This window comes from Pseudorca crassidens, chromosome 8 (genome assembly GCF_039906515.1).
Source record: "Pseudorca crassidens isolate mPseCra1 chromosome 8, mPseCra1.hap1, whole genome shotgun sequence".
NCBI lineage: Eukaryota > Metazoa > Chordata > Mammalia > Artiodactyla > Delphinidae > Pseudorca > Pseudorca crassidens.
Window position 1 is genome coordinate 47333464 of NC_090303.1, and position 24027 is coordinate 47357490.

A 24027-nucleotide genomic window follows, 5' to 3' on the forward strand; every position below is an offset into this window, starting at 1 on the left:
CAGGGGGCCCGCTGCCCTCGGCCTCTTCTCTCCAAATGAACCGGCATCTGGGCTGCCAAGTCCTTCGCCCAGTGTCATGGGCGGCGGTAATGAGCTAAGGCAAGTCGCCCCTGGTTTGTTCTCGTCCAGCCGGCACCTCCAGCCCATCATTGAGAGTCAAGAACTCCCGGATTCTTCAGGGCTTCGAAGCGAAGACTCACACTTCAGGGGCTCCAGGCCACTGCGCCCTGCTGGTCGCCAGCCGCCAGCCCGGTCCTGGCTCCAACCTCTTTGTCTTGCTGGCTGGGGAACCCGAGCCAGCCCTGGGGGTTGGAGGAGGAGGGCAGGTGAGGCCTAAGAAGTTTTTATCATTCAAAACAGAAGTAAAGCCGGCAATCTGGAGACCTAAGTCTCTTTTAGGGCCTATAGTAGGTGAGGGTCATATTCACTAAAAAGTTTTAAGAGGCAGTGTTTGAGGCCTAAACTGCCTTTTGCTTTTTAAGACGTTGAGGTGTTGGGGCTTGTATTCCGGCCGTCAGTGTTATTTAGAGAGAAATACCAACTGATTGCCAACGCTAGACCCTGTGCGTGGGTCAACGCACCCAGGGCCACCGTGGGAGGAGCAGTCTCTTTGGGTGGAAAGTCCCCAGCCGTTCTATCTATGGACTAGTGTTTGCAGCGCGCATAGGTCAGGGGGTAGATTGGGTGCCGGTGGAGAGGTGGAGGGTTTGCAGCCTCCTCGGGCTGTAGAAATACATTCAGGCCAGGCAGGGCCTGGCTGGGTTTGGTTGCTAAGTTAGGCTCAGTTATCACGTTAATTCTAAAGAAATTAGACCTGGATAAATAGCCTTTGAATTCAAAGAAATAACTCGGTATTGATTTACATGGCCATGCTAAGAACCCCCTTCTCAACGGGAGGCATTGGTGGAAAAAAAGAAATTCCTGCTAGTCTTTACCCCATTCAACGTAAAATGCTGTTTGTGTATGTGTGTAGGAAAAGCGTGCTCGATATCCTGGAAACCCAGGCACCTTTTCCCCCTCCCCCAACACACACACCTGGGAAAGCGTGGGGGGAACACGAGAGCTGCCTCTGTCCCTTTCTTAGCCCAGGCCAGTGATGGCATCTTCAGGAGTAGTCAAAAGTATCAGACTCTTCAAGAAAGCACTGATATTACGGCATTGTCTTCTCTAGTGACAAAACTATAATGCCATATTAGCACCCTCCCCTCCTAGGCTCCCCCAAATGCAACTAAAAAGTGGTCCCTGTTTACTCCTCACTTGGAAAGAGGCTCACTGAAGTCTGGGGACAACACCTCTCTCATCTATCCAGTCTTGGGCCCAAGAACAGACAGCTAGAAACCCCAACATGGATGGCAAGGGCCCACAAGGGCCAGTGGTACCTACTGAGGGCTTCACAGACTTTTTCTAGACTGTCCAATTTGGAGAGTAGTAACTAAGAATGTTCCAACTTAGAGGCTCCTCTTCCAGGTCTTTTTGAACCTGGAGTCCAACCAGATTTTCAAATTCAACACCTTTTGCCTCTCCCTGACCCCATTTCCAGGCTCTGATCATCCAAAGCTCTCCTAACAGACAGAGCCAATGTGCTGGGCCTAGAATGGATTGGGGTGGGGTGGGAGTGGAAAAACACATATTTCTGCTTTCCTCGGTTCTGAGGTTGAGGCTGTATACTGAGCCTCCCTCCTTCCCTCCCTTTCTTCCTCTCTTTTATCAAGCATAGGACCCCACTCTGTAATAATACACAAATACTCTTCTTTCTCTCTGTCCAGGAAAAAAAAGAACTCAACAGTGTTTGAATACTTAGATTAGAACAAGATAAATGGTGCTGTTTGTCTTTTTAATCTGTCAGATAAACCAAAGCTGAGCCCCCCGTATTTGCCCTGCTGGGAAATGTAGCTGGGGAAGGTGGAAGGCAGAGGTGTTAGAAGTCAGCTTTAATCAAGCCAGTCTTTGGAAACCAGGACCCCTGACCATTGGAGGATAAATGCAGTCCCGGAGTGGCAGGGAGCAAGCATCAACAGGAAATGGCTGACTATTTTTAGGCATAATAAGGAGTTAATATAGCTGGCCAAGCGTCTTCCTAAATGCCTGGAAGCATCCTCTGTTTTAATTCCTGCATCCCTTCATCAGCAGTAACAACAACAAAGTCACAGCAAATGCCTGAACATTAAAGGAGAGCCAGGTTTGGGACAACTCTTCAGAAAACCTGGGATGGAGCACATCCTCTTGCTATCATGTGAATTCTTAGATGGTTCTCTAGTTACAACAGAAAAAGAAATGAAAACCATTTTTCATTACAGAGTTGTTCTGTACCTGACTACCCTTGAGATGTCAATGCTCTGGTGATTTTCATGCTCATGCCTGTACATAGGCACTTCTTATTCCCTTTATTTTCTAACATCCCAATAAGTGGAAAGGTAATTTATTAGGTTTTAGCAACACTTTCCTTAGAGGGCAACTAGTTTGAGAGCCCTTAGAAGTGAGGGTTGTTAAAACAAACTCATTCCCCTAACTATGCCCTTTCTCTTTTCTTTTGTTCACAATAAAATCCCTTTTATATAACTCTAGGAGAAAGAAAGCCCTCCCCATCCCACCCAGGGGAATGAAATAGTATTTTTCTGTAGGTTTCACTAATTTTGTGCAGAGAGCAAAAATTCTCCCTCTCTGTCTGTCAAGCGAGTCCCCTCCCTCAGAGCTCCAAGTCTTTGCTTCTCTACACACTGAGAGTTGTGTCCATTTGGACACACATCTGGGTTCCTATTTGGGCTCACCATCTTTCTTCCAACATTCTGGGTGGAGGCGAAACAGAGAGAGTGGAAAAGCAGAGGATGTAGAAAGAAAGGGAGTTTGACAGAGAAGAAAAATTAGAGTGAACAGGAGAGAGAATGGGTGTGAATCTGCTTCATTTTGAGATTACCTCTCTTCAAGTTTTCTTTCCATCGTGTTCATTAGGGACCACTGCCCCACAGTGTTAGTTGTTCAGCGAACAAACAGAACTAAGGCTGATAGAAGCAGCCCTGTTTGCCAGCGGGCCTGCTGCACCTGTATTTACTTGGGGGCCTAGGGGTATTGCTAGACCCCAAACCTAGTGGCCCTCCCACTAGTTTTCTTTACCACTTTCTCCCCTCTGCCCCCTGTCCCTTAGCCTGCTTTCCCTTCAAACACCTAGATCGCGTTGCCAAGTCGAAGCTGGAGGACCCTTTAAAAAGTTACAAAAGCGGTCACCCTCCCTGGACAAACGAGTCATTTTAAGAAGGAGGCTCTGGAGGCACAAAGGTCTTGGGCCCAAGAGTTTAAAAGCGAGTACAGCGATTGGGGATTTCAGGGCAGCCAACAGACAGGCGGGCGTCCAGGGCTCCCCTCGGGGCTGGGGTGAAAGAAGGGACGGGGGAGGACAGGAGCCGGAGGGCGGGCAGAAGCAGAAGGCGACAGGAACGCCCACGCCCGCATCTGGCTCCCACGCGCCGCTGTCTGCGGGGAACGTGGGGCCGGATAATGGAATTCAGGAGGCAGAGATCCTCCCAGAGCCAGCCACTGTCTTGTACAGATTTGTAGAGAAAGCCTCACTGTAATTAAAACCGTACAGTCAGATTAATTCAATGTGCTGCTCGGCAGCGATTTTAATAGTAAAAATCCGCTTTAAAATTGAATTAGGGTCGAAGAAAATTTCTGCGAGACTCGCCGGGCTTGCCAGTTTTCATTGAAGCCAGCCCAAGCTGGACTTGGACGGTGGCTGCACAGTGTCGTCCCCACCCTCTTCCGTGGCCCTAGAAAAGGGTGGGGGGAGGGGAGGGGGAGGGGACTGATCAACTTGGGGCGCCAGTTTGGGCGCGAGGCTGGGCGGCCTGAGCCAGGCCCAGGCAGAGGCGCAGGGCCTGGGATTACCCTTCAGATCTCCGGGTTCGAGGCAATGCAGATTTTTGACACCAGGACTCCCCCTTCCCTCCCTTTTCGCGAAGTTTACGGCTCAGGTAGGGTTTAGGGAAAGAGAGCCCTACTGTATCTTGAAGCCATTTCCCACTGTGTGTTCTCGCGTGCGGGGAGGTTGGAGCCCTCTCTGTTTGGACGCTCCAGTGACAGACAGGAGAAAGCTGTGGTCCTCTCCATCCCCACCCCCTTTCTCTTCTTGAAAGCCTTCCAAAAATTAAGAGTAATATTTCAAGCAGGCTTTCAAAATGTCTCCCAAGCTTTGATTTGGCTAACCGCCACGCTTACCCTCCCTCCTCACTCCCTATCCTTTGCATTTCTGGTGGTGGTGACATAAGCGTGACATAAAAACATTATTATGTTTTTACCCTTTAAGGTTAGACACCTTAGAGCTGAAAACGTGCCCCAAAGTTAGAGCTGAAAACGTGCCCCAAAGTTCCTGGAAGAGGTGGCGGCCGAGGGCTAGCCGAGAGGCTCTCGCTTGAGACCGGCTGGCGGGGCAGGGGGAGGGCTGAGGGAGCTGGACCCGGCTCTTTCCCGAGGACAAACGGGTTTTCAAGGGCTCAGAAATGGTCCCAGGCTGACCCACGGACCCGGCCCTTGCAGTGGCCTCCTCGATTGCTGAATATACGCCGGCGCATCACACACGCGTATACACACAACCTGAGACGAAAATTCCCTAACGAGTTAGTCACATCATCAGACCTGGGAAAACAAAAACCACTGTGGGTCCCTGCTCCTCCGGCAACATGCGCAGACGCTTTAATTGCGGCAAATTGTCACTCTGTCCCCTTTTCATTTTCTCGCTCCTCCGTTTATTTTTAGTACACTTCGAATGCCTACACACTTCCCTAGTCAGGAGAGCGCGGAGCAATTATTGCCTTTGCCTTCAGGGTCTGTTTTGCCAATCGCTGAATGGGGATGGAGTAAACAGGGAGAAAAGCGCGGCTCGTTATTGGTCTTGCTTATTTCAGGTGGAGGACGGTAAATAACTCTCCCTACAGGGCTACCCCCTCCTCGTTTCGCGGGTCCCAATTATCTGGAAGAAAGGAGATGCGTCCCCCTCCCTTTTCCTCCCATCACAGCCCACTCCGCGTGCGCCAAGTTTTACTGGAACCCAGCAAATCCCGGCAGAATTGGCGGGATCCTCAGAGAGTAGTTAGGAAAAGAGAATCCCACAAGGGCCCAGCTCTTAATTCTATATGGAATAGAAAGACGCAACGTGAGCAGACTTCTTCCCCCCCCCCCCCCCATGCAGGGAAATGGGGTCCTTTTTCTCTGAGGGCTACGTGGGTGTTAGATGCCCCCAGGTAGGTGACAAAGAGCCTTCATGGGGATCCTTCTCCGTCCAAGGAAGCTTTGAGATTGGTTTGGGACAGTTTTGGACAGTCTGTTAGGACAGCTATCGATCAACATTGCTGATGTTCTAAATATTAGCCAGGAATTCTTAGAGGAGAACTTTAGCTGTCGAGATGTGAAGTGCTGTCTGGAACTCTGCTGAGGGCCATTCTTCACCCTACCGTCTCTTCTCTCCAACTTCATGCGACAGGCACAGCGGCCGGGGGTGGAGAGGGAGGCAGGTGTCTGCAGCGGCAGCCGAAAGCGGTATCCGGCGTCCTGCAGATGGATCAGAAACAAATCAGTTCAGGATTAACTTGCCTGACTGCTGAATTGTCTCCAACTGCCAAAGCTGCTGGGCCGCGCCTGCCGGGGCGGGTTCGGTCACTCGCGTGTCCTAAGCGCGCTGTCTCTCCTCTGTCCCGGCCCACTGGCAGGCCGACCTGGGACCTGTCCGGCACCGGGGCCGGCTGGCAGTACGTTTTAAATGAATGCAGCGAGTATGAACGGCTCCATTCTCTCACACATACCCTTCCTATTTCTTTTTTTATGAAAACATTTACAAGGTACCTAATTTCAGATCGTGGAAGTAAATTTCATGCTAGGATATATTTTACAAAACATGTACTCTTTCGTGGCCGGAAGACGTTTAATTAAAACCACACTTTGACAAGTTGCGTTTCAAAGCGAAGTCACACCAGCGCAGAAGGCTAATTCATATTCAGGATGCAGCCTGTAATCCGCGGTGTTTGAAAACGCCAGCTGAGGCAACGTGGGATCGCCCTGCTCTCCTGAGGACTGGCTTGGGTTAGCTGCCTAGTCTTGGGAAGATAGAAGAAAGCTTCCTGCAGCACCTTTAATGTCCTTAGAGTAACACCTACAGCATGGTCAGAGGGTCCCAGGCACTGGAGTTTAATCAGGAGAGCAGACAGGGACAGATGTTGAGGCAGGGAGCCTGGAGAAGTCTCAGTGGGACTGAGAGTCCCGAGCTCCCTAGCCACCTTCTCGCTCCGTGGCTGACCTGCACTAGAGGAAAGGGAATCTCCCCCACCCCTCTAACTACCTCGGTTCCTGAAGACCCAAAATACGAAGGAGTAGGAAGTTTCTCTGCCCCAGCTGATTTGTGGGCATAGCTCTCAGGGTTCTCATGGAGGAGGTAGCATTGGTTTCCAGAAGCCTTCGCACTATCAACTGCATTTTTGTAGTTGTCCTCAATAATCTTCCTTTTTACCCCCCTTTGCCATTTCCCTATAACTTGACAAGCCCCAACTTAAGTAAGAGGGGAACAGCCCCACATGGGAAGGACGTGCTCCCAGCTCAGCTGGTTTTCCAACACTCCGGCCGGCACAAAGAGCTAATGGCCAGCCTCACCTGCTGGGATAGGCAGGAGCTAGAAAGTACCCTAAGGTCAGCACAGATGGGAGACAAAGAGACTGCAGGGCAGTCTGGGTTAAGGCTGAGAGGATCCCTGGAAACAGCAGCTCCAGAGGCTGAAGCTGTGATGGAGGCTGGGCTCCAGGTCACTGTCCTGTCTGCACCTCAGTGTTTCCCACCTGACTCCCATCTGCTAGTCTTGTCTTTTCTCAAAGATGACAGCGAGTTGTCATCAAAGTTCTGGGACATGAATTTGAGACTTATGTTAGTTCAATGCTACCCCAAACCCCCTTCACTTATCACAGCCACTCCCAAGACAGGGATTTTGCTTCAACTGGGGGCGGTGAAAATTACTGATTGGCTGATGGACTTTTTTTCAGGTTTATATTTTCTTTCAAATACACCATTATTTTCCTAAAGCACAAAGATAAGTCAGTTTAAGAAAACCCCAAATTCAGTGTTCAAGAAGTATTTTAAACAACATGGCTATTTCATCTTGAAGGCTCTTTTGATTTTATTGGGCCAGTTTAGGAGAAAGCCTGATTTCTGCAAAGGCAACCCCAAAACACAATTGTGATAACCTCTTTTTCTCTATTCAGAGGCTACCAACCAGCACTTCTGAAGGTTCAGTGGGTATCTCCTTCACAAATGGACATGGATGTTGGCAGCTAAAGGTTTAACAGTATGTCAACTTAATACTTATTGGTAAAATACTACTGACCTTAGATTAACAGATAAGACCTTGAAGTCACCCTTTAGTAGCTTGCACTTTGGAGGGCTGGGGTGGAACTCTGGTTCACACCTTCCAAAAAAAAGAAAGAAAGAAAGAAAAAGGCTATGTTATAATGGAAGGGTCTGGAGGATGAGAAAGACCTAAGACAAACAGAGGCACTGCTGGGATGGTTTTAAGCATCACATTGTTTGAAATGAGCACTAAAAAGTATGTACCTGACCAAATGCATTTGAAGCCTAATCCTACATTGGAGGCTTGTGAATTACACAAAAGGGGAGAGGAGCTGCAAATAATAATCCCCACCTGTTTTATTTCAGTGACATGAACAAGCAGTTTTCCTGTCACAGACAGAAGCACTCTAAGGGGTGTTAAAGGGCCATTTGTGGGCAGTAATTCTGGCAACGATATATGGCGGGAAGAGTACAGGGTGGTTGGTAACTGTCAGGACGGTGCTGCAGTGAGGGCAGGCAGCAGTGCTGTGTGCAGACGGGGCAGGATAGGTAATATTTCCCAGCTGGCCCACCCTTTCTGCAGCCCTAGAGAATCAATCTCATCCTTTCCAACCTCAGAGCTTGCATGGAGGTGGAAGAGGCCCAGCGGGTCTGGAGATCCATGTCATGTCTCTACGTTTCTAGCTCCTTCTGCCCTTCTATAATTAGCCCCATTTCACAGATGTGGGTGCTAACCCATGGATCTTGCCACACAGGCCACTTTGGTGTCTGGGAAAGGGAGAGGGGTGGAGCCACAGGTGTTCTGCCTGCCCAGTAACAATGATGTCCGGGGATGGGGGTGGAGAAAGAGTCAGTTTGGGTTTTTTCTCAAGCCAGGCCTGTACATGTAATGTTTCTGCTTCTGAGACTCATTTGGTCAATGAGGTAGGAGTGATTTTCATGTGACAGATCAGGCTCGGGAGATAAAACATTGACACAAATCTCAGGGCTCTAAAGGCAGCAGTCCTCAGGATTCCTTGACTTCCTGTCATTGCTCTTTGAACAGACTCCTCTCTCCTTCTTAAATTCTGACTACTTTAACCCTTGCTTGTAGTAAATGTATGTGTAGTTAGAAAATATGTCTATTTTCCACAGGAATCCAGCGTGCCAAGGCGAGAATCAATACTAAAACACTCCTTTTATTTTTAAAGTGGGTTTCAAAGGCCTATTGTGGGGGGACCGCGATGTCAATGTGACCCGGAGACGCAGTAAGAGCAGCGTTCTATTGGCCGCCAACGCCGCCCCGGCCTCCGCCATACTTGGCTCACGTGTGCACCTTATCATGCAAATCCGACGACTGGGGCATGCGCACTACTTCCCTGGGGGGTACCCGCCTTCAGCTCGTAGTTGGGACCAAGGCTTCCAGATGCGCAATAATTAGGTTTCCTCATTAAGCAAAGGTTTCCCCATCATTGCCCTCCTCCCACCATTCTCATCCGCGGAGCTCCTTACAAAATAAGCTGATTACTCGCCGCCCCGCCCTCACCCCCACCTTATCTCTGCCGATCCCAACTCCGGTCCACGGCTCTTACTTCTTTTTAGGATCTTTGCATTTTGGGGTGCTTTACATACCTCTCCATTATTCTTTTTCTTTTGACCTGCTTTAAAGGATATTAATATCTGATTCTCCCTTAGATCCCTTCCCTCATCTCTCCCTCTCAACGAGGTAAAAATTTCCCTAGCGATCGCTCTGAGAGGACGAGAGGGTCAACACCGCTGCTCCCCATTGCACTGGCTTTGAGCCCCCCACCCCCGCCCCCGGGCCGTGGGGGTTTCAGTCCAAAGCGCAGGAGCGTGGATGGCCCTGGAACTCGGTAGGCGCTAGAGCCCGTCACCAGTCAAGCCCGACCGTCCACCCCCAGGCATCAGGCCGCTGAGAAAAACCAAGGACAGCATTTGGAAGCCCGCCTGTATGTGTGGGGGCTGCTCTTCGGCTCTGAGCCCCCGCCTCGCTGCAGAAGCATACAACTCGGGGAACTCCTCCAGGGTGTCCTCCGAACCTCTCCAGGGCCCCCCATGCGGGCACTGGGACCCCAGGGATCCATCTCCTTAGAGCAGAATAGCCTTTTCTGGAAAGAAATCGCAGTAGGCGAGAAATAGCCACCATTACGTTCAAAGTCTCCCGCGGGAAAGCTCCGTGGCTCTCTCTGCTGGGAGCTCTGCTTGACCCGCGTGCGGCGTCGCGGCGAGGACAGCGCCCACACGCGCTCCCGGAGTCTCGGTCGGCTCGTTCTCCCTGGTATCGCTCCTTTGGCTTTCAATTACTCTCAGCTTACCTGCAGGGCGAACGGATTTGTATTTTTCCACCAAAAAACCTCCTGCCCTGGATTCCCCTAGGTTCCCCCTTCCCCCTCATCCGACCTTAACCAAGAGAAGGGCGAGAGAGGGGTTTGATTCTCTGATATGACACGAATAATTGTTGCATCATGTAACTTCCTACATCTTGGTTTTAATTTGCAGTGAACCAAACAAAGATATTTGCAATTTAAAAATAAGCACTCGATTTAATAAATGGGAACATTGTGCACGGAAGACTATGTCCTCCCCCCCCCCCCCCCCCCCCCCCCAGCAAGCCCCTTCAGAAGACGTTATTAGCTCTGACAGCATGCCGCTCAGGTTTGCGGAGAGGATTTTGTAAAGGGATGACAGACAGGAAGGCCAGCAATCATGGGCTCCTTGGGCTGAAGCTTTTTTTTTCTTTCTTTCTTTCTTTCTTTTTTTTTTTTTTTTTTATCAGAATGTTCTGTTCGATGCCATTTATCCTTGATGATAGAAAATTGCGCTGTTGCCAGGACGCTGCTGCTGCCGCTGAAATAGAGGGCAGGAGACACATTTCCATTTTCCGGCTTGAAAGCTATTCAAATGAATTTGCAGAGAGGGGGGAACGTCTAGCGATAAACAAATGAGAATAAATCGAGTTCCCCTTTCCATTCTTTCCTTTAAATGGGTAGCTCTTCATTTCCGATATACAGATTTTTGTTCATCAGTGTTTGGGAATACCTGGGAGATGGTGTAAGCCAACGTACAATTTATTTTGATGCTCTTAAAGTGACTAACCACATAAACATTTTAAAAGAACGTATGTCTAAATATATATAAAGTATAAGAATTATATATACATAGATCCCGTACATACCTGCCTTCACACAATTCCAAACTACAGTGGAGGATAAACTCTTAGCAGAGTTTCAATTGAATATAATTTGCAGGCAATCCTGGCTGCGTTATGGACTTCTTACTAGTTTGCATATATGTATTGTTAGATGGGATAGGTTTTAAAGCCCTCTCCCTGTGTTATATATTTTAGGACACTATGTAATTTAATTACCCTGTAGATCTTAGCTGATTTAAACACCTTCCTTTCCCTCAATAGATAAAAGTCACCCTCTTTCTTTCAAGTTAATTTTCTAAACCTACCTTTGAAGTTTTGTTTCTAAGTTGGCAAATACAAGTCAAAAGAGTTAGTGCACAGCGCCTTTAAAGGACACGAAACAGAGAGAGACTGAAGCCTGTGCTTCCCTTCCTTAAAATTTAGATTCTTTGCTAGATTAAAAAGATCATATATTAATAGTAACTTAAGGGATCATGCCCAAAATATGACATTTTAAAAATGAAAACTTCCTTAAAAAATCCAAACCACTAGAATACATATAAAAACATTAGCAACGTCCTGACAGAAACTATAAAGCTCGTGAGACCACCACTACGTTTTAACAATTAAATAACTTTTATTGAATTCTAACTTTAATTTTTTTTCCAAAGTCAGATCCCGGCGTTTAGAAAACTTTCAATAATATAAAGGCTTTTCAAATACAGCGACGAATTGTATTTAAGATTTCAGCTGGTACTTTAAACTTGAAAAAAAGAAAACCCACCCGGCAATATTTTAAAACTTAACAGTGTTTAACTGAGTCGTGGGTCTCTAACTACTATGTTTTTAGCTACAAGATTGTTTCCGAGTAATAGGTAACCGTTGGCCAAACCAGGATTGCCGAGAGAATAATAGTGTAAAATCAGAAAAAGAGAAGGGCGGAGAGTGAGTTGATACTGATGTTCCGAACTTTTCCAGTTGAATTTTCGGGTAACTCTCTCCACACATCCTTGATTTCTCGTTACTGATTCCGAAACAATCCTAGTTCCAGCTGAAAATGCCCCCTTAACAAATTCGCATGATAATGAGAAAACAATTAACAACACCGTCAGATGAAGCTGCATAAAGCAAAGAAACGGCCTAAGAACGTCCAATTTGCTTGTGTTTGCTGTGGTTAAAGCAACTGGAGGTGAATGTAGAGTGTTTAAGCACTGAAAGAGATTCTTTTCCCCTTATCCTTGGCCCTGGGAATTGTGTTCCGGACAAAAAGCTTCACGGGCCGGCTGCTTTTCCAGTTGAGGCAATTCACGAGGTTCCCCGGTGAATTCCCCTCCAGGTACGAGCTTGGGGCGGGCGGCGGGAGTCCGGCACCGCCGGGACGCGGCATGGGCGCTGGCGCGGGGCGGCTGGGCTCCAGCAGAGGGGACTCCCACCCCCACCCCCACCCCCGCACCCCTTGCCCTGGAAAGAGCCTGGCTCCAAGCTCCCCGCGGCTCCGCCGGGACGGGCGTAATGGACGTTACGCAGAAGGAGGTGGAACCCCTATGGGTGCCAGGGCGGGGGTGAGCGCGGGAAGGACCCCCAGTTCCCCAGTGGCGGGTGGTGTCGAGACCTCTCTCCCGGGTCCATCCTGCGGTGTCTTTGTCTCGAGCCATTTCCTGGGCTTTGGCCACGAAACGTGGGCCGGTTTGGAGAGTGGCCTCCAGCCAGGGGCGGGAGGGGAAACCGGGAGGAGGTGGTGAAAGGACAGAAATGGTCTTCGAGTGCTAACCTAGAGGAACTGGCAAGAGTGAACCCGATGGAGTTGCCCGAAGGAAAAAGCAGGGCTCAGCTGGGTGAAGGGGGTTTAGGTGTTGGGAACCTCTCGTTGTTTATGGGTGTATGTGTGCCTGGGCGTGCAGAGTTGCGGAAGAGTTGAGTTTGGGGTGAAATTGTATAAACCAAGAGGGGAGACCGTGGGGGTCACACCCGGCGCTGAGAGAGCCTCCGCTCCCACCCCCGCAATCCGGTTCTCCGCGGAGTACCGAGTCCCTGTAAAACTGCACGTTGAGCTACTCTCTGGCGCGCCCTCCTCTAAGTAACGCAGCTAAAAATCACAGTCAAGTTTGGAGGAGGGGAGCTTTTTCTCCCCCTCCAAGAGGTGTATACACTAAGCATTAAAAACGAAAGCGATTTTTTTCCCCTTTACATTCAGAGATTCCAAGAATAGGGGACTTGCCTTTTTCCTCGACAAAGCACAAGCACTTCTGAAAGATGGTAGAAACACTCGCTCTTGAGGGTTTCCACTATCCAGGAATGCCACACGCGGTGGAAACACAAAAGCTCAACATTTTGGTATTTTAAAAGATTTTACCCTCTTTTAAATCCTCTGCGTAAATGCCAGTTGCAAGGTGAAAGTGATTTCGTGTGAAAACATGCGGCAGGGTTCCCTTCCCTTTTCATGTGTACTAGCAGCTGCAAAACATTCCAAATGAGCTAGAAGGTCATTGTGGAGACTTATTAATATGACATTCAGTGCTGGCCTCATCAACTAGCCAAAAGCCTTGCCCCAGAAAAAAAACAGAAAGCAAGTGTGCTTAAAAATACAAAGTACTCTAAATTCTGTATTGCTTCTCAAATCCCAAATAACTTTTCATAGCTAGCCTTTGCGCTATTAACCCTCCCCATTCAAACTCCGTTTTTCCCGTGTTCTGGGGCTGCATTTGTACTTATTGCTTAGGTCTCCAGAGCTTTGAGATGTGCAACGCAAACAGTAAAGAATCACATTAATCCTGCTTTGATCTCCGAAGGGAGATCATAGCAGAAATCAGGTCACCACACAGATAGACACTGCTGTGCAAAGGAGCCCCCCTCCTTTAATGTTTTTTCCTTTTTTTTTTTTTTTTTTAAAGTATTTCTTCGCGATATCTCTCCTGGCTTCAGGACAACCATGGCCAGTTGGCAAATTGGAAAGTGTCAGTATGATCTATGAATAACTTTTTATTTAAAAGCTGGACGATTAAGCTTCTTATATAGAGCCATTTTTTGTCTTATAGCTCTGGATACTGGAGTTAAGGTACTCATCTTGTTTACCTGGTTATTTACAAAAATACCTAAGACCATGTTTCAAATACATGCCCCCAATGCAACCTCCACAGGAGCTTAATTGCCTGGAAAAAAAAAAAAAAAGCTGTATTTCCTTTGCTTTTTTTTACCCTGGAGTCCTGTAGGCATAGAATAATGGTTGTTAATCTGCTTAGATAATTTAAGATTTAAAGATTAGAAGGCCTATACTGACAATTTCAAAATTCAAGTCTGAGTGCTTTGGCTAAGGAAAGCTTAGGAGATGACAGATGTGATAAAAGAACTGCCAAAAACTAGACTTTATTAAAACTAAAAGGTGTGATGTTTTTGTGGCTTTTAAAGATATGCTTGTTATAATGCTCATTCAATCCAAATGTGTCCCTAAACAAACAACTACAGGGGTATTTTATTTTATGCTACCTGATATTTATACACACAATACAGTATTTCACTCTGCTTGCATATATACACTCAGATCAATTTTACAGTGCTTTTCAAACACTTCCCATGTATATAAATAGAGTTAATCAATCAGTTTAGTTAGTAGAGCTGAGCTACATACTCAACAAAAGTAATGTATACATAAACATTTGTGCTATATACACATCCTTATTTCTCAGTTTTCTGTCATAGCTTCATCATTATATTGCAAGAGGCATCTTATGAAGTTACAGCTGCCACCCAGTTTTCTTCAGAACTTGTAGAATGGGAGGAACACATGCAGATATCTGAATTCATTAAAAAACTTTTCCTCCTTCCAGTGATCCCTATAACAGTTGATTTTCATTTAACCTCAGCGGGCCAGCCTCCATGACAGCCCAAATCACACTGACAATGAGGCTACCCAAATGCTTTTACAAGTAGGACAAAGTACATTAAACTGCTTTATATCAAATGTGTCCTTTTAAAGTGATTTTAGACAACTAGCTTGGGAGCACAGCTTGGAAGGAGGACTAAAATGGAAAGAGAGAGTTCAGGAAGGAAGAGGGCAAGGAGAGAAAGAAGGTGAAGGAAAAAGAACCACAGGAGGGATTATTTAGGCAGAGAAATCTTTAGTGGTCATAGACTGTGTCCTGTGAATTGCTGAGGTTATTTTCAGACTCAGTGTCTGTTCTCAGTTTAGTGGCCTCCCTTTTCCCTGATCCATTCCTCTAAATCTGCAACCATTAAAATCAAGTTCTAGAAAATTTGCTGTGGAAGCTACCACAATATTTCTTGATAGGATGTTAGAGATATTTTATTGGATACAGATACATAAAGCATTGCATTAAACATCCCAGGAATGCTCATTTTGGTGATATTTAGCTGAAAAACATGTGGTCACATTCACATGAGCTGATTTGTGCATTGTCTTACTTGTGACTTAACCTGCCTCTACAGTTCATTTTGTAAGCTAACTTTATGCATATTTTGAAGTCAAAAGTACTCTCTGGAAAAGCAACAAATGTTGGTTACTTCTTAGTCCTTAAAGATGGAAATCAGCATTATATCTTAATTATATTTAGAGTTTTGCTAAAAATTCTAATCTCTTCAATCTGCTCTTTTCCTTTTACCAAATCCCAAGAGCCTAGCATGTCACATGTGTGTAAAAGGAGAGAATAGACCTCCTTGTCTTTTTAATTAAAGTTTATGCAGCTTGCAGAAAGTAGTAATTTTCTAGAAAATTAGATCATTTTAGGTCACTGTAGCTCCACTCTTCTATCTTTAACATGGTTCTAAGCAAATCTTGCCCTTTAAAAACCATCAATTAAAAGCAAAGAAGTATTCAGATTTAAAGTACTTGGATTTAGAAATATGACCCCACCCCCACAAGAATAGGTATAAATGACGGACCCTACCATGTATGCTCAGTGTGACAACTCACGTTGGTTTCTGTACAGCATATCTGAGTAACACGTGGCAGGTACCCATTCCTGCTTGTTGGAAACAGCATCACTGTTACCTCCTTCCTGATTCTGGGGTTTATGATTCACATGCAAAAAAGGACCTTTTAAAGTCACTGATCATTTTCTAAACAAGGTAGAAATCAAATTCAGCCAGAAGTAATCAAGGTATTGAATCAACAGATAAAAAAACCCACAACACTTGGCAAAGAATGGGGGTCTTTTTCTCATAAAACATGTTAGACTTACTTTTAGGGGATCCACCTAAAATTTCTAGTGGCTCCCCATTGCCTATAGAGGAAAGACGCACTTTGTAGTCTGCCATACCTGAGGAGTTTTAGAACCTGGGGTGACCACGGAGGGCTCTGGAGTCAGACTGCTGGATAATCTTGAGCCTCAGTTTCCTTTCTGTATAATTGGAATAACAACAGAATTGACTTATCTGGTAATGGTAGAATTAAGTGAAATAAATGCCTATAAAAAGCTTAACAAGGTGCTTTATGAAAAGTAAATGTTCAAAGAATACCAGCTAATGCTTAACACTAACATTAATATAGAGCTTAACAAGGTCTTTTGGTTTCTGTTTCTGCATATGCTATCCCCTTATTCTAGAAAGCTCTCCCTGGCCCACTGCACACCTGGCTAACTTCTCACCTCTCCACCTTTGGTCAAGTAATACCATCCTGGGAGTCTTTTCCGATGCTTGAAATTAGGTATCTGTCTTTATGCCTCTGTTTTGTAGGTTTTATTGTCATTGTTGATTTTTTTATCCGTCTCCCTAATTAGAGTATAAGCTGTGGCAAGCATAATATAGTATTTATCTTTCTTTCTCAGAGCTCACACTCAGCCTGATGGACAGCAAATACGCCATACATGTATGTTGAATGAATAAATATTCAATCTTTTCTTTCTGTTTTTCTTATTTGTAAATGACTTGTAATTGGATGAATTCTTATACCTTTAGCTTTTGCTACTTAGTATCCCTCAAGGAGAGTGCTCAAAGGAGGATAACATTTATTCCCATAAGTAACTTTATGAAGAGTTTTGCTTGTGGACTCTGTATATTCAGGACAAAATATCTTCTGTAAGTTTCCCATTTTAACTGAAGAACTCATGGACAAGTTGGGTGACCTGTCCAATCCTTAGACATTTGACCATACTACTATTCAACATATGGCATACGCATGTTCCTTGGATAGTGATTTGGATTACCTGTATGAGTGTTAACAGTTAGGTTTCAACTATCACAATGCCCTGGCCAAGTGGGCTTCCAATGAATCCAATTATTCAATGAGTTTAGAGGATATAAGTAAAAGGATATATGTAAAAGTCATCAATAGAGATTGGAGGGATCATAAACATCTTCAAAAGACCATTCAGGCTTGTTTCACTGGTATCTTGGGTTCAACAACTCTTGAACAGAAAACCAGGGAAACCCTCACTACGGAAGGCTAATCTGATGGAAGAGCAGTATAAACCACGATATACGAGAATACAGAATATTGTAACCTACTGTACAGAAAATATTTACACAAGCCAGGGACCAATACTCTGCAGCTGAGCCCTCATAACTGGGTCTGCTTCAATAAGTAGGTCAGAATTCTTTGTAATCATTTCATTAATTGTCAGTAACAGTTATTACTGGAGTGTTTGAAAGCAGTTTGTTTTCTTAAGATTAATCACCCCCTGCAAAGCTTATTTAATTAGATTTGTAAACTCTCTTCCACGAAAGGAACAGTTAAGCTGATTTGGCATCTTGGAATTATCAAATGTTTCAAAGGCACAAGGTCCAAATTAACTAGATTTTCCTGGAATAACGATAAATATATGGGTTAAGTGATAATAATGATGATTCCTGCTGTTCTGCTCATGTAAACGAAATTAATGTTTATAAACTTTCTTCTAGTCCCCTCAGAAATAAAATAAAAGCAGGGACTTCCCTGGTGGTGCAGTGGTTAAGAATCCGCCTGCCAATGCAGGGGACACGGGTTCGAGCCCTGGTTCGGGAAGATCCCACATGCCGCGGAGCAACTGAGCCCACGCACCACAACTACTGAGCCTGCGCTCTAGAGCCCGCAAGCTACAACTACTTAGCCTGCGTGCCACAACTACTGAAGCCCATGCACCTAGAGCCCGTGCTCCGCAACGAGAAGCCACCGCAATGAGAAGCCTGCGCACCACAACGAAGAGTAGCCCCCGCTCACCGCAACTAGAGAAAGCCCGCGCGCAGCAACAAAGACCCAACGCAGCCAAAAATAAATAAACAAACAAATAAATAAAATAAAGCAATACAAAATTTAAAAATAAAAAAGAAATTTCCACACCATTGTGGGAACAATAGAATTTCCATTGATGATGAAGGGATATTAGGCTCTTCAAACTAAAGAACAAAGTAAATATTTTTACATGGTTGCAGGTCCAGAGAATGGGCCTCACAGCTGCTTGCAAGAAAAGGTCATGCAGCTTATGTTCTTACACCCAGGCAAGGTACTCCTATGCTATCAGTCCTACTCAAAGCCCAGTGCAGCCCTAACCCCACGCTCACATGTTCCTATGAGGCATTTCAGTTACCTGCTCAGACAAAGGAGATCAAGGAAAGGGGAAAAAAAACGGAGAGACAGGAATTTGTTTTTGCACCAGGCATAAGATGATATGGGGTATGGAATTTTAAATAACTAGTGAGGGAAATGGTAAGGTTTGCCATGCGAGTGGATCTTTCCATTTCTGCCACTTCTTTTGTGCCACTTCCTATTTATTTATGCTCCTCATATTTCCATGAAGGATTTGAAGTGGCTTTAATAACTGACATATAAAATAAATATTTTACTCCTCCCACTCTCACTCCAGACTTAAGTTAGGGAGTTGCTCACAGCAGGCTGACCAAGAAACTTTTGCCAATGGAACTAATCATTCACTAGTTTTATGATTAACACAGTGACATGCATAAAAACCCTTGCTTTCTTTTTCCTGTGTAGATAATATTGGTCGAGAAAAAGACAGCTTTCTTTCCTCCCTCCAAATATCAAAATCAGTTTTTGCTACATAAATATGGCCTAGCTAGTCCATCTATCAACTGTATTTAAAAGATATTAAAACTAGAGTCTACAACTTCTCTTGGAAGACTATTTCTTGTGGTTGCTGAAAGGATAGTGTGAAAACTTTTTATTGTTTCAGATTGGGCCTCCCAAGCCTGACTGTGAATTTTTATGCCTGAGTACCTAAAAAACTCCAAGAAAAACACAGCTCAAACCACCACATTTTGCTTGCTTTCAGGTTCAAACCCTATAAAACCACCACATTTTGTATGGTTTCCACCCCAAACCATAAGTTGGCATGGGATCCCACTCGATGCTTTCTGCTCAGGTCTAATTGAAATGTTTACCAACCTTGACAACATTTTCGACTAACTTGTCACTAACTTGGAATGCAGTTGAAACAAGCTGAGTTCTCAGCAATAATTTCTTCATTAGGATCCTTTTACCCAACCCCCTGCCACCCAACTGGGGACACAGAGTCATTGCATTGTCCCCGGTCAATCATTGTTACTTCCTCTGTGACATTGTACTCATGCTTGCCTTGTCTTGGACCTTTCTAACTCTTTTCTTCCCCTAAAAACGAACCTCTTCTGTGTATTATTCCATCACTCTGTGTACTTGGAAGCTAATCAGATAAATCAGCTTTTGCATTAAGGAGTTAATGGATTTAAAATTTTTTAGGGAATGCATAGGGCCCTAGATTATAAGTTCCTTGTAGTCAGGCATGATCTCTTGCTGACCATTTGGAGTTTCCAGGTCAAATATCAATACAAGATTTTAATTTGCTAAATCTGGCACACCTAGGACCGTTGTATCTCCACCTTCTAGAAACCCCCCACATGGGTGCTCAATAAATATTGGCTGACTGAATGAATAAATGAAAATAGCAGGGGATATATACCTCGGGATCTTTTGATTCTCTCTAAATTACATTGCATAGGGAGTTGGCTTACCCTGTAGGCCTGGACCTATTTGGTATGGTCTTAGGTATCTGCGTTTTTGAGAGAGATTGGGATAGGCATGGTCTTGACTTTCTTCATTCTGCCTTTTTCGTGTGACCATTGTTCTAGGAGGGCATCCTTCTTCCTTGGAGGAGCCTGTGGGATAGAAAGGGGTAAGGGAGTGAACACCTGCTATTAGCTCATAGCTCACCAAGGGAAGAGCAATCCTGACAATTGGATTGGGAGGTCTTGAGAGAGTGGGGACATTAACTGATTGCTTCCTGCTGCCATTCTTTCTCCACCAGAAGTGGAAGCTCCCTTGATAACCACATATACAAATAGAAGCCTCCTGGGAACCCATGGGTACTTGGAGTGGGGAGTAATAATAGCAGTTTGGGCTGACTAGAATCTTTTCTAAATAGTCCTAATGCCCCCAAAGTCATCATCATGAGAATTCGTAAGGCCTCCGTGGAAGGAGAAAAACTGTCTCAACATGTTTATTTTATAATTACGTTAAATTATCAATTACATTTATTACTGAAACTGCTGTAAAATCATAAGGGTGCTTTTACATTAGGAGCTAGGGGCCACTGGACATAAAGGCAGTGTTGACTTTGTCTTCATTTTTGCATCTACTGTTTTATTCAGGAAGTTCCAGAACTTTCCTAGTACTTTGATATACTCTCATAAAAATGTGACTCGGAAAGGGAAGAACTTGCATCATATGTTAGCATGTTGTCTGTTTATTTAGAGCTGTGACTAAAGTTCATGGGAGATCTATCTTCATATATTGGCTGCTCCTGAAAGACAAGGGAATGACTTTAACCTTGAGACAAATCAACTCTAAGCCAGACTGAACCCAGAATTCACACTCCATCCCACACACTCCCTCAAGTTCTGTTCTGTGAGTGGATTATCTCTGATGCTTGTTTATCTGATTTCTAGAATCTTTTTCTGGCCTTAGGCACTGACAGATATAGGAAACTATGTGCTGTCTGGCTACTGAATTCTGTTCCCCTAACAAAACAAGGTCAAAATGCCTTAAAGTCCTATCTAGGAAGAGTACTCTCAAAGGGGTGGAATTTTGGTTTTCTACACATGATGATTAAAAATGTGGGCTTGGGAGTCAGATCTATGTGGAATGGAATCCTGTATCTGTCCCTTTACTAGCTTGAATCAAGTTGCTTTACTCTTCTCAGCTCCAGTTTTCTCACACACTAAGGGAAGATACTTATAGTACTTACTGTATAGGGTGCTTGTTAGAATTAAATGACCTACTGCATGGAGAGTCTAGCTCACATATAGTACAACAAAGGAGAGCCATTACCGTTCAAAATCTGGAACAGAAGATTTTCTTTTTAAACAGACTCTCAGAATGTTTCTGTTCAACAAACACACCTGTATGGCCTGGATTGTGCTTATGAGCCATGATGGAAACTGTGGCAATAATGTCCCTGCACCTGGTTGGCCGCATTCCTGGCCCTTCCCCTGAATGTCCAGCTTCTGGTTTAACTGGAAGTCGGGAGGCAGGGTCAGGACACTCTTGCGCCCTCTGACATAGCAAAGACTGGAGCTCTCTGGGAAAGTGGGTGAGGCATCCCCGGTGCCAACCCAAATTGCCTCTGACATTCGTGGCTGCTCACCGCCCCCCCCCCCAGCTTTCTGGGGGTTGTTTTGGGGATGGTGCATTCTCAGCACTGTAAAGGTGGTGGCTGAGCCTGGGGCTCTGCTGGATTTCTGGCCCTGCTTCCAAACTTCCAGTGCTCTTCTGGCTCAACCAGAAGTTGAGTTGTGGGATGGCCTGGTGGTGTGTGTTGGCCTGGGAGAGTGGGTGGGGTGCAATGGAAAACACTTAGGCGATGAATTTAGAGGCCCTGGGGATGTTGGATTCTTTTTTTAAGTGGAATTTTACTTCATGCCATTTATCCTTTCTATCAACTCTTAGCTTTCAAAGGGTTCAATCCCAACAGGAGTACAAGGGCCATTGCAGGTGAGTTGTGGAAATAGATTAGAGGAAGAAGGAAGAAGTTGAGATGGGTTCCTTCCTTCAGCAACGTCTCTTCTCCTGGAATCTCTCCAACACTCTTTCTCCTCCTAGCAGTTTTTTTCCCCCTGTTAGTCTTTCTAAAATGTCCATCCATTTCTGGCCATCCACAGAAAGAGAACTGAGGTTAAAGGTTGAGGAGCCTCAAAATTCTTGTTTTTCCTTCTTTGTTCACCCTTCTAGCCCTTTCATTCTTTTTTTGCTCTTCTTAGAGCATGTTAAAAGGGAGCTTTTAAATTAATACTCAAAACATGGGAAAAAACTTCGGAGGAAAATAAAACAGAGGGAAACAAGGCTAGTAAAGTAGGAAGACGGAGAGGAGGAGGAGAAGGAAGTGTGAGCCCCTCAATCCCAAGATGACCAGAAATGGCCCATGGTTAATATGGAGAGGGCAAGACCTCTTGTCTGTCTGAAACTTCAGAAAGGAATTTGCTGAAATTTGGTAAAAATGGAAAGGAGAATTTGAGGGGGCGAAAACCTCACCCACAAGACTAGTGATTATATTGAACAATTCAAAGTGTTGAGGAAATCTAGCCATATGTCTGCAGATGATGCATCCAGATAGACCAAAAGGATTAGAATTATCTCCTGATACTGGTAATTTTATTTTGGTGACGGATATGATGTATTTCATATATAAGGTAAGCATTATAACTATAGGCTTGCTGTAACGGGCTTTATTTTTTAATTGAGTGTATATTTAGTTCACATTTATTTATTTTGAGCATATTTGAAACATCCACCAATTCTGGTAGAGTCAGAGCAAAATAAAAAGATAATTCCTCTACTTATAGGAGCAATAAATTAAGGAGGAGACCCCCTGCAAATAGGAAAAAGCCAATTAACTTATGTCATGATGGGGGTGGGGGAAATAGGGAGGGGTTGGTAAAAACGTCTGGGGATCTAATGTATAACATATTGACTATAATTGATAACACTGTGTTATATAATTAAAATTTGCTATCTCTTAGAGATATTTAAAGACCTTGAATGCTCTCACCAGAAAAAAAAAGATAGATATGTGAGGTGATAAAATGTGCTAATTAATTAGATGGGGGAATGCTTTCACAAGGTATACATATATCAAATCATCACAATATACACTTTAAATATCTTAGAATTTTATTTGTAAATTATACCTCAATAGAGCTGGAAAAGAAACTATTAAGAAGAGCAAATGCTTTCCTTTCATGGGATTATATTACCTGTATGGCTATATATAATAAACTTTCTAAATGCTATTGCAGTGGTAAAAGACCCCACTTGGAAAGAATCCCAGGTATGTCATTCCTCCAGCAGAAGGTCAGGGAGTGGCCACATTTGTCTTTGTGTCTCCTGTGCTATTACAGTGCTGGGCACACACCAGTGTTTCTCAAGCCAAACCAAACTGATGGAGAATAGTGAAGGGGGAAGTTATCTGTTTGTTTGCTTATTTCAGCTTTCTTATTCTCTTGTTGGTAATCTGGTTTAGGAACCTATTCCCATTTTTCTCCTGAGATTAAACTCCCAGAATATTCTAATTAAAAAATATTTTTGGCCCCTATTTGTTAAGCGCTTATTATGTATCAGGCCTTTAAATACCTTGGGTGCTCAGTACTCCTCACAGGTGATATCACCTAATGCTTGCACAGTCCAGTGATACAGGGATCCTGACTGTTGCTGTACGCAGCACCTTGCTCATTCCAGGGCTCAGTATAGCTTAAACAATAGTAGCAACAGCTGTGAGAGGAATCCAAGGACCAATTTGTTGGAATAAAACAAAACAGGGTTTTACCATATGGGAGATATATCTCAGATGGGTTTATTAGATGTAGGATGATTTTTCTTGCAGCCTAAGGGCTTTCTGGAGGGAATCTGAAAGCTTTTCACTATGGCCACATCATTGCCAGATGTGGAAGTAGTGAAATAGACCTTATCCTGTGTGTGTGCGCGCACACACACACGCATATGTGCATGTGTAAAATGGCAAATTCTGGCTCATAAACTGAATTTCAGTTTATCTCACTCTCACTTTCTTATGCAAAAGTTTCTTCATGAACCTCTAAATATGCAGCAGGACTCCTGCCCCCCCCCCCAATTTGAATAAACTATAGGTCATATCATGTTCACCAATATGTAAAACCAGAGGCAGTAAAATAATGATAAACATGGTAATTTCATAAAAGAGCTTGTTAGTCTTGTCCTCTAATAGTAGGAGGTAATGGAGTGCTCCACCAAAACTTAAAAATTCATAATGATTATTGATACCATTAATCAGAATTTGCCATGTGAACAGCTCAGGGATCTGTTGTATTAAGCTGTCATGTGGTTGCAATCATACTTTTTAAACTGCCATCAGAGGTAACTGTCAGCAACACCATATCTTCTCTCAATTACGGCTTCAGGTCCCCAGGGTTCCATCCTGAGTCCAGGGCAATTTGTACAGTTTGCTAATGACCTGCTGATTGTCTGCACAAAAGCAAAATTCAGGCAACACAGTGATTCCACACAAAAGCAAAGGACTGTCTGCTGTCAAAATAATACCACACTCTAACTTTGACAAAGGTTTTTTAACTGACTACAAGGTACTATTTGGTACTAAAACGGGAGGCAGAAATAATGTTTATTCAAA

General features: G+C 44.6%; 1 long non-coding RNA gene across 1 annotated transcript; it reads right to left on the bottom strand.

Annotated features, from left to right (window-relative positions):
* Window positions 1–5142: 5142 nt before the first annotated feature.
* On the bottom strand, window positions 5143–23866 carry LOC137229036 (uncharacterized). Its single transcript, XR_010945507.1, has 5 exons — window positions 23737–23866; window positions 19385–19528; window positions 15724–15804; window positions 7358–7438; window positions 5143–5541 (listed from the first exon to the last, which is right to left on the bottom strand). It is a non-coding gene; the product is annotated as an uncharacterized lncRNA (long non-coding RNA).
* Window positions 23867–24027: the final 161 nt, after the last annotated feature.